The 16,523-nt window shown below is 47.3% G+C and overlaps 1 protein-coding gene across 1 annotated transcript in view; it reads right to left on the bottom strand.

The window, feature by feature from the left end:
• The window catches only part of LOC111157049 (GLI family zinc finger 3), a 277,575-nt gene that overhangs the window by 207,654 nt on the left and 53,398 nt on the right, over positions 1-16,523 (bottom strand). The window lies entirely within an intron of this gene.

A 16,523-nucleotide genomic window follows, 5' to 3' on the forward strand; every position in this document is an offset into this window, starting at 1 on the left:
TGAAATTCTGCCCGTGCCTATGCGAGAAGGACAAAGCGATTCATAGTTTACAGAGATACCCATAAAATTGGAATTGCACCCACCGACACGTACTTGGCCCTCCTTGAGATCCTGAATTGTGAGGCTGGATGTGTTTGCAGAATGTATTGATGAGTTTCAAGGAGATACACACAATTGGTAGATTACAGAAGAATGATTTAAGAAATAAGCCTTTTTCCTGCACATACGGAGAAAGGGGACAGTGTTGGGTTGCGGGGGGAGGTAACTGCCAATTCCCTGCAAGGGTAGGGCATTTTTATGTAGCACATGGATTTTTTTTTTTTTTTTTTTTTTAACTCTCAGGCTTTCATCTTCTCTCTGGTGAGGACTGCATTTGCCACAGGCTGATAAGTGAATGTGGCAGAACTTCAAAACTCATGTCAGCCAAAGAATCTAGAGACAGAGAGGGGAAAAAATCAGACATAAAGCTGGTAAAAGGCAGCTATAAATTTTTTTAATGCCTTTTATTTAATTCTACCAAAAGATCACACAGCAATGTGATCTAGATTTGGTACATCTCTCAAACTCGACTCACGCACGCACATGGCCTAAATCCAGTTCCTTACCCCGAAGACGTGGTTTTCATTATACTGGCAAACCCAGGAACATCGCTTGTAAGACCACTGTGTTAATAAACTCTTTCCTCCGAAGACAGTTTGAACCTTCAGGTTCGCTAGGGTGAGTTAAGAACTGATAGAGAAAAAAATAACAGGATGTAAAACATAATTCTCCACATAAAGACGATAACCCAGCCTGAAGCCAAGAGCCATTACGTACAATTTAAATCAGTCCTCTGCACCTCAAGAGAATGGTATTACTCTCATCTGAACTCCACGTAAAGACAAATGAAGAGCACTGTGCGCTCAAGTTCACGCTGCTCTCTGCTTTGCTTAAGAGATGGGGGTAGAGGGACCAGGGGAAGGACGTGGCCACGTGAAGCTGGTTAAAACATCACCTAGTGGCTCCTGGGTGGCTCGGTGGGTTAAGGCCTCTGCCTTCAGCTCAGGTCATGATCTCAGGGTCCCGGGATTGAGCCCCGCTTCGGGCTCTCTCCTCGACGGAGAGCCTGCTTCCTCCTCTCTCTCTCTGCCTACTTGTGATCTCTATCAAATAAATAAATAAAATCTTTTTAAAAAAACAAAAAACCATTATCTAACACCAGGGTTCCCAAGACATCTACTCGAATATTTACAACAGTGCCATCCGTAACCAGAAATCTGAAACCACCCAAAGCTCATCCACGCGGTAGGAAGGGGTCCCAGACTGTGGCACAGTCACACGTGGTGGAACACCGTAAAAGGGAACAAATACCTACAACTATACAAACCAGGGATGCCCCTTGCAGACACCGCGCAGAGGAAGAGAGGAGAAGCCAGACGCAAACGTCTAAGGTACAAAAACAGCCCCACCCTGTCGATGCTGCTCGAGGTCAGGGATCGGGGGCTTGAACATGCTCCTGACAGTCTGTTCCTGGGGTTTGGTGCTGGCTTCAAAAACGGGTCTGGTCTGTAAAAACCTGCAACACGCACACTTTGCTACATGCATACCTCCTTCGGTAACAAGTGGTGTCGGTTCGCCAAACTTCCAAACCATTCCTAAACACCCTCTTCTTCCGTTTTCGCTCTTGGGCTCCCATTCCCAAGTGCTATTCTCTTTCTTAAAGATAACACTTACAACTGTGTGTCTCAGGGAGACTATGACAAATGCATTTAAACCTGTATCATTAAAAAAAAAAAGTGTGACTCTAGAACAGAAAAAAAACTCCCGGATTGGCAGGAGTGGGGGGGGGGGGGGGGGGAATGAACAGCCAATTCACCGAAGAAGAAATTTAAATGCACCAGAAGAAAATAAGACATAGTTTTTAACTTCATTACATAATGAAGGACATGAACGCTGGAACGGGACACTGGCTGCCTGGTTGGTTGGTTGGCTTTTTGGCCTTGATACTAAATTAGGAAGGGTTGGTAAAGGCTGAGTAAAGGACAGAACACTATTACCAACAGGGTAAATGTAGTTTTGTTGGGTACTGGGTGCACTCACATTTCCATCCACCAGTTTGGTGACCTGTATGACAAGTCTTACATGTGTGTACCAGATGGCCCGATACTCCCTTTGCTGGATCTGTACCCAAAGCAGTCAGTTAGGTCCCAGCACAGACTTAGCTTCAAGGACCCTTGCTGAAATGTCACGTATAACAGAGGGGGAAACTCCTAAACGACCAACCACAGGAGAGTTAGAACATCCACGAAACAGAGAGAAGAGGGAGGCGAGAGGAGAGGAAGGAAACACAGACCAAAATGGTAGCAGTGGATCACAAGTAGCTTTTACTCTCTTCCACTTGCTGCATTTTCTAATACTTTTCTAAAATTCAAAAAAAAAATTTTTTTTCTTCAAAGAATATTTAATTTAGGAATAGTCAGGTCTTGTTTCAGAGCTATTTCAAGCTGAAGTAGTATCTGTTTCTTACATAGGACGCATTGGCTCTTTAAGAGAGCTCTTGGTCATTGTGAAATCTGAGTTAGTGGTAAATAAGAGAGATTCCAGAAACTTCACCGCAGTGGCCACAATCATGTATTTGCTTGAGCATTTTTTTTTCCCTTTCCTAAATCCCCCTCGGGGGTGGGAAGGAGATATTACAGACCCTTTGAGCTCATGCCCAGTTTAACCCTGATTCCCCAGACAAAATACAACCTGTGAGGATTCATGTGTCTCTCTTCCCTGCTGCAAACACCCAGCTGACTCAGCACCCGGCTATTTATTAATCATTCTACGTGCAATCACACCATTCTAGAAAAACGGCAATGTCTTCCACTGCAAACTCACACTGTTTTCCAAGCTCCTCTGACCATCCGTAGCTCCAACCGCCATAATGTCGGCTTCTCACACCTTAGCTTTGAATAAGTGTTAGATGCAAAAGCAGTCTTGACTGCAGAATTTTCAAAGATTGCTCAGAACTCTGGATGAGATGTGATTTCACCGCCTTTCCAATCATGTAAACAATTGCGTCATGGGCTTTGCTAAATGGTTTGTGTTGGAGTTCCATAAGGGAAAACTTCGGGATTCTAAAAATCCTTTCCTGTGGGGAGAACTGAGGAGATAATGAGTCCAAGTACGTAAGGAGGGAATTAGGCAGAAGAGTGTCCAACTCAACGGAGAGTTGCCACTATGCTGAAGCGGTGTGAAGATACACATGGGTAGAAAAAAGACTCGAAGGAAATGTGCTAAAATGTTCATTTTCACCCATCCGTGAATAGTGGAATAAGGGTGAATTTCAGTTTCTTCTGCTATGGTTCTCAGTATTTTCTACATTGATTAAGTACTGCTTTGTTATTAGAAAAGCATAATCAAATGCTAAGAGACACGGAAAGTGCAGTGAGACAGCAAGGAGAGAGGCTGAGCAGCAGGGGGCCTTGGGATTCAAGGCTTCTCCCCACACTCAAGTTTATACTTTCCAAGGTTTCCTTCCAAAGGTATTTCTTCCAAAGTTACCCAAATCTCGGCACGTGAGTCTCCTGAGGGTCCCCTTTCTCACTGCAGAAAACATTTGACATCTATTATCCATATGGGATTAGATACAGGAAAATAAAGGAAAGACCCAGGAACATATTTTATCTGTTTCTATTAGGAATTCTTACCTACATTTTATTTATTTTTTTAAAAGATTTTATTTCTTTATTTGACAGAGAGAGGGAACACATGCAGGGGGGGAGTGGGAGAGGGAGAAGCGGGCTTCCCGCCGAGCAGGGAGCCCAATGTGGGGTTCTATCCCAGGATCCTGGGATCATGACCTGAGCCGAAGGCAGACACCTAATGACTGACTCCCACAGGGGCCCCTGAAAGCCACAGGGAGTTTCCCCTCCTGAGTGGAACCTGTCATGGGTGTGTTTTCTGGCCTTAGACATGTTTTCTGGCCTCAGACATATTTCCTGGGCTCTGCTGTTGTGGGATTGGAGCCTTACCAGAGCCCTTGTTCTAATGCCACATCGGCCTGCTTGTCTACAGTTTCATGTGTTAGCTCTGGTCCCGCTCCTTGATTGAAACCTAATTATTGTCTCTGTCCCCGCAAATGTGCCCAGCAGAACAAGCTGACGTCCTGGGATCGTGACCTGAGCAGAAGGCAGATGCTTAATGACTAAGTCACCCAGGCAGCCCATCACCTACATTTTAATGGGGTTTTTTTGTTGTTGTTGTTGTTGTTTTTGAGGGGATGGAGGTTTGTTTATTGTTTTTGTTTGTTTTTGTTTTTGTTTTTTTCTTCCCACAAAAGTTAAACAGAGCATACCCTCACACTGACTCTAAGAATAAAATGACAGAACAACTCCAAAATAAGGCAGGGGAGGTCTGCAGGATTCACACCTGTTGCTCAAGCCCCAACACATCATTCCAGCGGGATCCCCCCTTCCCTGCCCGACCCCAGGCCTGTGGGTGAGGAGACGGAGAACAGCCATGGACAGTCCCCATGGAGAACCCCTGAGTCCGAGAGCTGGCACAAATTCATTTCTATCAGTTGCACTCACCTTCTACCTAAGATCACTCTGACGTGACCTAATGAGCTATGAGGATTCCTGCACATTTTCCAACTGTGGAAACTGAGGCTCGAAGGGATAAACTGACTTATTCAAAATCGCATCATTAGGGAACAGGTCAGAGAGAGGCAGACCAGTCGTCAAGACGGCAGCGAAGGAGTGCAGCCCTCCTCCCAGCTGCACCATGGGCAGCAGACTGCCCTTTGGCAGGGTGGGGGCAGTCCTCCTCTATCTTCCTGTCAAGTCGGGCTGCCATGACAATGGTTAGGTTTCCAATTTGCATCCTGCCACAGGCGGACGCACAGCAGGCGATCCTGAAATGTCTGGAGGGCGGCTCAGGTGGGGGGCGGAGCCTCCATGAGCACCAGGCTGGGTGAGCAGAGCTATCCTTGAGACCTACGGGCAAGAACTGTTCTGAAGAGATCAACCCAAGAGCCGACCACACTCTGAGAGCTCTCCGTGCCCTCCCTCACATCCCACGTGACTTTCCGGTACTTTCTTCTGTAAGGCCCAAGTCTGGCTCTGATTTCGGCAAGGGGATTTGTTTTTTTGTTTGTTTGTTTGTTTTAAATCATGTTAATATTACCCTTACAGTCTCTACAACAAATCTTGTGACATGACTAGATCTGTGGTCCCGCCCTGAGCTGGTAATAAGTTTGCAGTCTAGTTTCAATTTTGTGGAAAGCTGCCCCTTTATTCGGATTTGGAAGCAAATACGTAGCATAATATTCTCCAATCATTTTTCTTTTCTATTTTCCCATGCTCCTTCCCTTTCTTTGCTAGCCTGCCAACATGGACCCACCAGAAGACTGACTAGAATGTTCCAAACCAGGCTTCTCTCATGAGCACAAAGGCTCTTCTGAGTCACTGATTCCCCCCAACCAGAGAGAACATGGGGGACTTCTGTAGGAACTCTATCAACCAAAATACAGCTGATGGCCTCGAGAAGCCATCTGTGTTCACACCAAAGTGAAAGTGACCTGGGGCAGGTGAGGGACAAAGTAGAAGCTGTCAGAACCTGAAAACTAAAGCAGAGCTTGTCCATTCCGGTTCTTATGGCTTTCTGTGTTTGGTCATTAGCTCCTGGCCATGCACTTGACCACTGCAGCTTTTTTTTTTTTTTTTTTCCCCCGCAGACGCATTGAGGGATCACAGAAATATCTGGCCAACCGTGACAGTTCTACAAAGTATCCTAATTTTACGTTTCTTCCAAATGACAAAAAGGGCGACGCAAAGCAGATTCCTGATAGTATCCGCCTAAAAAAATAGACCAACGAGGATGGTTCATGTCTTCTACTGGATAAAAGCTTTGTAAATAGGCACAAGGCATTGATAGTTGGAATATAATAAAAAGATATCAACATTCCAACAGTTCAAAAATTTCAGATGGCAATTTTATCAAATTTAAAATCAATTAAGAATGGCCTTCGCCTGTTAATATCTGAGCAGCTAGTTTTTCTTTTCTGACTTATTGAGCTGAAACCAGGTCCCCTACCCCCAATAATACGAATGTCACTGGACTCTTATCTGTGAGAAGAATGGGGAACGGACCCTCCAATTCCCATTTCCTGACTTGTGTACTGGGAGCTCTGGTTCAAAACTGGGTCTAGAGAGCTTGCCCTGCATGACCAACATCTTTCGCCTGAATTCGCCTCTCGCCGACCCCACAGACATGGCCTGCTTCATCCCCAATGCCTGTTTATTCAATTCCCTCCCTGGAAACATTCAAAGACTCGAGCGAATCTGCAGAAATCGGCCCCTTGCCAGCTGACCTGGGAGTTCATGGTGGCTCTTCGCCGACACACAGAGAAATAAGGGAAGCACGTTTCGGTTGACAAGAAAAGCCTTCACGGGTTCGAGGACCTCCTCTTTCATCCGTCGGTTCAGTTCCTGTTTGATGAACTGTGTTCGACAACTGCCCCCCGGGGCCGCACAGAGGGTGACGGGGCGGCTGTGGCTTTTGGCAGCCAGGGTTCAAGGCCTGCGCCTCTCTGCACGCAGCACCAGGTTCACACCTGGAACACAGGCTCAGGCAGTGGGTTCGCCATGACCATGAGGCCGATGCACGGGAGAAGCATGATCTAGACGTTCGCTCTCAGAACTGACCAACTCTCCCCCGCCGAGGCTGCATACAGGACGTCTCTGCTGCCTGATGGATATGCATCTGGCCTGGTACCAGAGAGGGGCACCTGCTTGGAGCCCATGAAGTTCCAAGGGAGACCTTGAGGCTAGCTGATCAGAAACACAACCCCCGTGTGATACCTCATGCGCCGCTGGGTGTGTAACCCACAGGGATCATGTTTTTAGCTGCCACTGAGCAGTGATGCTAGCATGAATCAAACGGGCTGGGCCAGTTTCCCCAAGATGCTCTCCTGCCACGCTTCCGTGCCATGTGCAAGCAAAGGAAAAGAACGTTACCGCTTTGGGCTCCGGTTTGAAGAAACGGAGGTGACAGTGGCTTCCCTTATGAAGCTTTTGTGCCCAGGAAAGAGGTTTAGTGATACAGACTTCTATGGAAAAGCAAACACTGTGGGAATAACTTTCTTCCAGTTCGCCTCCCAAGATGAAAAATAACACAGCGACATCAATGGCTATTGAAAGTCTGCCGACGTAAAACGCTTCACAGCTCTGATTTCCTTGAATCCTCACCACGATCTTATTGTTCCCATTTTGCCAATGAGAAAACCCAAGATCAGAGAGGGTAAGAAACCTCCCCAAGGTCACACAGCGGAATCAGAAACAAAGCCTGGGTCTAGGGACTCCCCAGCACACATACTCAACCGTGGACAGTAAAAGTCCCTGTCATTTGTGGCAGGTCTGGACTTGTCTATTGAGCTCCAGGTCACACACACAGAATGATGGAGGAGGAGGGCCACATGGGTGAGCCGGCAAGATCGTCCAAATCAGGTATGGTGACCAACAGGTGTCAGATGTCCCAACCAGCTGGTTATGAAATCCCATCTCAATTGGATTTAACACACACTCAAACCCCACTACTGGTACCCCATATCAGCTGGGGCTGACGCAAAGATAACCTCAGGGATTCGTCAAGATGCCAGAGGGAGCTGGGTTCGGAGCAGAGGTACACAGAATGCCCCCTCCACGGTTTTGTGCGGTGCTTTGCCCCCAGGTCCTGACAAATCCTGTTTAGGCCCATAGACTGCTCTCTGTCTTTCCCTCCTCTCCTTCCTCTCCAGGTGCTTGGCCCAGCTTGGCCCCAAAAACCTCCTCATTTGGTCAGAAGAAACAGAACAAGATGTGAATTCATGCAAACTGATGCCCAAAGTCAGTTGTACAAACAACAGCCTCCCAGCCCCGGTCTGAACTCTGCAGGGACAGCCTGCATCCTCACCCTCCTAGCGTCTAAAACAACCTGCTCCCTTAGCCCTGGGCGACTAAGAAAAATAAAAAGTCCAAAACAATTCAGCGAGGATTTCCTCCAAGGCACCACTTCTCGAATCTTCAACTAGTTGTGCTGTTCTCCTCTGGACTTGAACTGAAGGCGGCTTATTGATCGCTGGGTCTGCAGCCCAGGTCCTCGACTCCACCGCCCAGAGGGGCTGGGAATGCAGGCAGGGACCAGGAGCCCAGGAAGAGTGGAGGGGCTCTGCTCTCCTTTGGGTATTTGTAAAACCTTTCCCGGAATTTCAAGGCAACAGCCAAGCTATTCAACAGAAAGGACACACTAAGCCAAAACAACGGACCAGACACAAGTCTTAAGTGAATGTTGCACAGGGCCAAGGGGGCACTTGAATCCACTCTTGTCTAACTCACTCCATTACTCCATTTACTAAGCCCTGCTGTGTGACACAAGGCACTGTGGCAGGTGCCCGGTGGACCAACTCCATCTCTCCCTCCCTCCCTCTGGGAGCTGACAGGCAGGCCCCTGTTACAGATCTATACTCTGGTGGGGGGTGGGGGCGAGTGGATGTGGGGGTCAGCAAAGGCCTCTGGGAACCCTCAGACTGAATAATGTGAACTTTCCTGAGATGCCAGAACTGGGGAGAGAGAGAAGTGGGGGAGGTCGGCACATCCAGAGAACGAAAACGTAAAGGGCTCCCATTGTGACTTCCAGCAGAGAGAAGATTTCATCGTGAAGGATCTTGTGGAAACTGGGGCACTGAAAGTGAAAAGTCTACTAAAGAGCCAACAGGAGGCCAGGTCCATCACCATCACCAGTTTGCACATGTGGAGACCCAAGTGCAAAAAGGCCAAGAGCACGAGGAGGAAAGTGGCAGCAGGGGAATGTGAGCTCCTTCTGACGCCAGAACCCATGCCTTTGACCCATGAGATCCAGTTCCACTCTTCCGTGGCTTTAAAATGCAGAAATTTAAACAAAGCAGAAAAGAATACGCAATGGGAAGAAGACAGTCTCTTCCACAAATGGTACTGGGAGAACTGGACAGCAACATGTAGAAAAATGAAGCTGGACCACTTTCTTACGCCATACACAAAAATAAAGTCAAAACAGATTACAAACCTAAACGTGAAACCTGAAACTAAAAACTGTAAGAGAGAGCACAGGCAGTAATTTCTGGACATCAGCCATAGGAACATTTTTCTAGAGATGTCTCCTGAGGCAAGGGAAACAAAAGCAAAAATGAACTATTAGAACTACATCAACATAAAAAGCTTCTGCACAGTGAAGGAAACCACCAACAAAACTAAAAGGTAACCTAGGGAATGGGAGAAGACATTTGCAAATGACAGAGCTTATAAAGGATTAGTATCCAAAATATATAAAGAACTTATACAAATCAACACCCAAAAAACAAATAATCCAATTACAAAGTGGGCAAAAGACATGAGCAGACATTTGTCTGAAGACATCCAGATGGCCAACAGACACATGAAGAGATACTCAACCTCACTCATCATTGGGGAAATGCAAATCAAAACCACAGTGAGATACCACCTCACACCTGTCAGAATGGCTAAAATTAACAACACAGGAATCAACAGGTGTTGGAGAGGATGCAGAGAAAGGGGAACCCTCCTATGCTGTTGACGGGAATGCAAGCTGGCACAGCCACTCTGGAAAACAGTATGGAGGGTCCTCAAAAATTTAAACATAGGGAAAAAAAGTTAAACATAGAATTATCCTATGATTCAGCAATCCCACTACTGGGTATTTACCCAAAGAACACAAAAACACTAAGTCAAAGGGATATATGCACCCTTATACTTACAGCAACATTATTTACAATAGTCGAATTACAGAAGTAATCCAAGTGTCCACAAGTGGAGGAATGGATAAAGGAGATGTGCTGTATATATATATATATATAATGGACTATTATTTAGCCATAAAGAGAATGAATGAAATCTTGCCATTTTCAACAATATGGATAGAGCTAGAATGTATTATGCCAAGTGAAAGAAGTTAGAGAAAGACAAAAACTGTACGATTTCATTCATACATGGAATTTAAGAAACAAAACAAATGAGCAAAGGGGGGAAAAAAAAGAGAGAGAGAGAGAGAGGCAAGCCACGAAACAGACCCTTACCTATGGAGAACAAACTGATGGTCACCAGTGGGGGGTGGGGGGATGGGTGAGATAGGAGATGGGGACTAAGGAGGACTTGTCGGTTGCACACCTGAAATAATGTAACACTGCACGTCAACTATCCTGAAATAAAATAAAAGGCAGCAATGTAAAATGTCAACTTGGAGGGAAAGGCGGTCATTAACAAGCGGTTTTTATCAAAGAGACATGGGGACTGAAGACAAAGTGAATCAAATTTACAACCACAGAAGGATCAGCAGGGACAAGGAAGCGGCATCTTTAATCACTCAAAACCGATGGAAACAACTAACATGTTCCTTGGTAGCAATTCTCCACGCCTCCTTGGCCCTGGCCGGCCAAGCAGGTCAATGCTAGAGCACCATACCCCCGTAGGACGTCTAATTCATTACATTTTGCCCCATTTTTTTTTATTTTAGTAAAATACACAACATAAAAGTTGCTATCCTAACCACTTTTAAGTGGACAGTTGCATGGTTTTTAAGTACATTCATACTGTGGAATTAAGCATCACCACCATGAAGCTACAGAACCGTTTACATCTGCCTCACACAACTTCTGCCGCACGCGTTATCACTCACAGTCCCATGAATATTCTTCAAACCCAGCCTTCCATGCTCGAGACTGGGCTGGATGTCAGGGGACTCAGAGCAGATGCCCGGCCTCTGGGCCCAAGGATGATGAGGGCCCAGCAGTGGCCCAGCTGAGAGGCTGCTGGCCCAAGACAAAATGCAAAAGTCCCAGTGGACCAGAAACCACCTCTGCAAGTGCTTTCCTCTGGAAAAGAAAGCTCCAGAAAAGGGCAAAAACGTGTACCACCCAAAGTCCTGACCATTCTGCTAATTAACACATGCGGCCTCTGCAGGGGACCCCGGTTTACTGTGGGTAGTTGATTGGTCAGATCAGTGAGACCAAAAACGCAGGTGCTGTAATGGCACAGCACCGTGCAGAAACCACCAACGGACCCACCCCCACCCCCCCACCCTGGCCAAGAACATTTGGCTTGGAAAAGATAGCCTGCTCTGACTACCGAAGCCGAAAGGGAGTAAAACTAAAAGACCTCGCCTTTGATCTCCGAGGAACTCATCATCCCCTCTCAAGGGGAATGGAGAGCTCTTTGTCCCGTAGCACCCAGAAGGGCTCCACCAGACAGAACCAGGCTCCCGGGCTCTATCCGTCAACGGAACAGACACGGATCCCCACCCCTGGGAGCACAGCAATAGAGAGAACTGGCAGTGTTTGTTAGAGGCCGTCCGGAGCTATAGGAAAATAAAAGGACGGCTGATAGAAGTGCAATTGGGCCATGGGGGCCAGGTGATCCCCACTGATTGCATGGAAAAATGGACACTGGAACAGGGACTTAGAGGAAATGGGGAGTTAGCAGAACAGATGTGTAAGAAGGAACAGCTGGACGAGAGGCTCCAGCACAACCAGTGGGGCGGGAGCAGAGACAGGGAAGGAAAGGGTGTTCAAGTTCATGTTGAAGATGTCTATCAGATACTGCCAAAGAAACATTTCACGGTAGTTAAATATATATGTGTCGCGTTTTGGAGAAAGAGGTCTGGCCTGGAAAACCAAATCTGGGAGTTATGAGCGAGTCAAGAAATCAATGGTATTTGAATTCACGAGCCTGGCTGCTCTCTCTAAAGGAATAAAAAGAAAGAGAAGACGACCCAGGACTGAACTTCCGGCCACCCCAAATTAAACAGCTGGAGAAAAGAGAAGCAGCAGAGGGTACGGACAATCAGTGGACAGAAAGCAGAAAACAGGCAGAGATGTCGAGTGAAGAAAGTACACTGAGGAGGCACCCGGGGGGCTCAGACGGAAAGCGTCCAGCTGTTGATTTCAGCTCAGGTCGTGATCTCGGGAGTCGTGGGGTCGAGCCCCACATCCCCTGAGCACGGAGTCTGCTTCAGAGTCTCTACTCTCCCTCTGCCCTTCCCTCTGCTCATGTTCTCTCTCTTTCTCTCAAATAAATAAATAAAATCTTAAAAAAAAAAAAAAAAGGAAAAAGGAAAGGAAAGGAAGAAACTACACTGAGGAGGGAGCTGCCAACAAGACAAGTATGCTAAGGACTGAACATTGACCACCGGAGTCAGTGATGTGGGGTCACCTATGGCCTCGCTGAGCCTGTCTGGACAACAAGGGACCGGGGGGGCGGGGGGAGCCAGCGCAGGTGTGAAAGGGGACGGCTGAAGAGACCCGGAGACCGTGCACGCGAACACTTGTAAGGATGAGTTGCTCAGACGAGGGGCCCCTGGTGCACGTGAACAGGACCAGGAGGGTTGTTTCTTTTACGAGGATGGATGTTTATATATGAACTGAAGCGATCCAGCAGAAAAGCAAAATAGAAGACCTAGAAGGGAGGGGACGATGGTGATGGCATGGGACCAGGCGACATTTACAGAATCTGGCTTTAGGGTCATCTGTGCCAACAGCGGGACAGCAGAGGGTCTGAGCACTGATCCTGGGAGGTGAGAAGATGGGAATGTAGGAGCTGTGAAATTCCCCTCTGTTAGCTTCGGTTTGCTCAGTAAAGTAGCTCAGCCACCTGCTGAGAACAGGAGGAAGAAAGTTACTGGAAAGGTGGGTAGAAAACAGACAACAACCTTCCAGGCAGAAGACAGGGGACATACACTGCCAGGAAGTCGCATTGTATCTTCAAGGCTCAAAAACACAGGATGTGGGACTACCCTTTCTATGGGCCACTCAACAAAAATTATGCTTATGGAATAAGATGGTTTCATCCTAACAGACCTATGTCCCAAGCGTGGTCATCTTAAACTGCAAACATTACAGGGATGTTGAAAGATGAGCTTATTATCTATAAAGACCCATTATTTTACACGGATCTGGTATCATCTAGTTCACTTCTTAATGACATCTAATCCATGCTGTCAAGGACTCGGATGCATCAATGATGCTCAAAAAAAAAAAAAAAAGAAAAGAAAGGAGACCAGTGTCCTCCCACAAACTCAATGGCTTCCTTCTTCAAATCCAGTTCTCTTTGGAATTTGGGGATGTTCAATATAAGAAGAAATAATTTGAGAGAATCTCAGCTCAGAATTACATAGCCTTAAAAAATTCTGGAAGCATGGGGAAATCCAGGCTTCCCCTAAAAGCCTTTTTGCTGGCCTGCTCACGTGTTTCTGTATCATTTGACCATTATCTCGACCAGGGGCCGGCAAATGTTTCCTGTAAAGTGTTTTCAGTTCCGCAGACCATTCGGTTACAACTCTGCAAGTCTGCAGTAAGACAGCTAAAGCAGCTGTAGACAACTACAAATGAGTGGGCGTGGCTGTGTTCCAATAAAACTTTATTTGTCCGAACAGCCAGTGGGCTGCCTTTGACCCTGCGGTTGACCCTCAGACTGCAGTTTGAAGACTCCTATGATCTGGAAAACAGAGGCCCCTGGGTCGCTCAGTGGGTTAAGCCTTTGCCTTCGGCTCTCAGGGTCCTGGGACTGAGTCCTGCATCGGGCTCTCTGCTCAACAGAGAGCCTGCTTCCCCCTCTCCCTCTGCCTGCTTCACTGCCGACTTGAGATCTCTCTCTCTGTCAAATAAATAAAATCTTTAAAAAAAAAAATCTAGAAAACAGACATCTTCCAAGAATATCGTTAGAGTATCATAACTTCTCAACACAGTTCATAATGCGCAACGTGACTGAAATTCCAAGTCATTATAAAAGCTTCCACGGGCTATTTTTAGTTTATGTAGATCTCTCTTAGGTGAATTATATAAATATCTCTCACCTGTAATTTCAAACTGTGACAAGCACTTCCACTGAGCCCACATGCATCCCTCTGAAGTTATTATACCCATTTTCCAGATAGGTAATGGCCTAGGTTGGAATCTACTGTTAAAAGTACTAAGGCGCCTGGGTGGCTCAGTGTGTTAAAGCCTCTGCCTTCGGCTCAGGTCATGGTCCCAGGGTCCTGGGCTCGAGCCCCGCATTGGGCTCTCTGTTCGGCAGGGAGCCTGCTTCTCCCCTCTCTCTCTACCTACTTGTGATCTCTGTCTGTCAAATAAATAAATAAAATCTTTAAAAAAAAAATTACTCCCTATAAAGTTACACTCTTTACCCTAAACAGTTCTCAGGAAGAGCTCACATTCTACTTCCTACCAAGCCAACATCAAATTTCTTTCAGTGGAAGATAAGGCCTCACAAAGAATGAAAACTATATTCTCTCTTTATACAAAGATTAATTTTTTTTTAAACAATTTTTTTTTTAAGATTTTATTTATTTATTTGACAGAGAGAGATCACGGTAGACAGAGGCAGGCAGAGAGAGAGAGAGGGAAGCAGGCTCCCTGCTGAGCAGAGAGCCCCATGCGGGACTCGATCCCAGAACCCTGAGATCATGACCCGAGCCGAAGGCAGCGGCTTAACCCGCTGAACCACCCAGGCGCCCCAAAGATTAATTTTTTTAAAGGAAGGCAAATGCTTAAAAAAATAAAAAAAAGATCTTATTTATTTATTTGAGGGAGAACGAGAGAGAGCATAAGCAGAGAGAGAAACAGATGCCCCACTGAGCAGAGAGCCTGATGTGGGGCTCGATCCCAGGACCCCGGGATCATGACCTGAGCTGAAGGCAGACGCTTCACCAACTGAACCACCCAGGTACCCCTCAAGGATTAATTTTTTAACAAAGTCTGAAACATATCCCTATGAAATATCAGTCTTACCATCCTTTTGGGGTAAAACTCCACTGTACTAGGGATGCCCACCTCTGTAACTGCCTTCCACTGCGTTCTGGTGAACGGCACCCTGACCGGTGCCTACACCCAAAACGCTCACACATACCAGACTGTTCTTTGTGGGGGTGAGTGGGGAAGGGACCTGAGACGTCTCAAAATTACATTATCTTACCCCAACCAGTCCCATACCGAGAGTTCAGTACAAGCAAGCTTCTGGAAAGTGAAGGGTTTCTGGAAACAGCAGCAAGGGAGGGCTTCCTGGCAGGAATCCATGTCCCTCACGGGTAAGTCCATTTAGTTTTCCTTCCTGGTCCCTAACAGACCTGTGACAGTCCGGGCTTCTCACAACATAACTCCAAAATAGACAAGAACATAGAGGACGCACCCTACCATATCTCCATTTATCTTACGTATTTGCTCAAGCCAAAATCCAGCACTCAACTCAGAGTGCCCTCCTGTCCCTGACCTCCCACAACCAAGTCCCTCTGCACGTCCCCATCACAGTCTGGGTGCAGCCACTCCAACCCCCCAGAGGGAGGGTGCAGCACCTCCCTCTGTCCATCCCCAGAGGGAGGCCACCTGCAGCAGGCTCCTGGATTGCCCAAAGTAGGAATTCTACCCTCGCCTCACATGTGAACCAGGTAATCTTCCCAGAACAAAGCGGGTCAGGGGCACAGGATGATAAATCTAACTTCCCAGATGCAAGTCCCTGGCTCTGCCACTTACTTGTCATTTAACCTGTGTGCATGCAGCGTCCTCATCTGCAAAATGGGGAGACCAACAGCCCCTCCATGTTAGGGCTCTACTCACAGCCAACACTCGCAACAGAACCAGCATGTGCTAAGCATCTCTGCTGTGCCCATTCCAGAAGAGCTCCCTCGTGTTTCCAAACCTCAAGTAACTCCCATCCCAAACTCCTTGCCTTGGCCTCCTCTCATTCCACTCCTCCCTGCTCTTACCATTCTTTTTCTGTGCTTGAACACACCACATCTGTGGTCCCTATGGGACCTCCGCATGCCCTCAGCCCAAAGGCTCTTCCCCTCTGCTCCCATGGCCACGCCTTCTGGTGTCCTAACCCTCAGTCCCTCACCATCTCAGTCCTTCGGGCGCCATCAGAACACCCATTCCACCTGCTGCCTTCATGTCTTTGTGTACCAAAGGTGTCCTGGCAAAAGGTAGGCCCATCCCCCAGCGTGGGGACCCTGTCTGTTTCCCTCAAAGCTCCAGCTTCAAGACCCGGAACAGTTGCCAATAAGCACTGTGACCAATAATGGACTGCTTCCGGGAATGAATGAATGAACGAATGAACGAATGGAAAAACAAATACAACCACGTGACATATATTATGGTGATCAACAAAATGCCCACCCCAGATCTCCCTTCACCAAACCACTATTGCCCCAGCGATTACTGGCCGGTACCCTTCAGATCAGCCCATGCAGGGATCACCTGAGCCCCAGAGAGCTAAGTCACCCTCATTGCTGGAGCAACCCTCACCTGATGACTCCTCTATGTGGGAATATGAAGGTCTGGCATCCCAGCCCAACTTGGGACAACTCTCACGATCCATTCCGGCTGCAGCACTCCCTGTGGACCAGCCAAAACTGCTCCTAGGCCTGTACTGCGTCTGGACATCTCCCTGCAGTTGTCACTTCCCACTCCCCCCACTGACCCCCCCATTGACACATCTCAAGGGCACTCCCTGCCTCACACAAATGCAACAAGAGGCATATGC

Source organism: Enhydra lutris, unplaced genomic scaffold (genome assembly GCF_002288905.1).
Source record: "Enhydra lutris kenyoni isolate GAN:26980312 unplaced genomic scaffold, ASM228890v2 scaffoldscaffold51, whole genome shotgun sequence".
Taxonomy (NCBI): domain Eukaryota; kingdom Metazoa; phylum Chordata; class Mammalia; order Carnivora; family Mustelidae; genus Enhydra; species Enhydra lutris.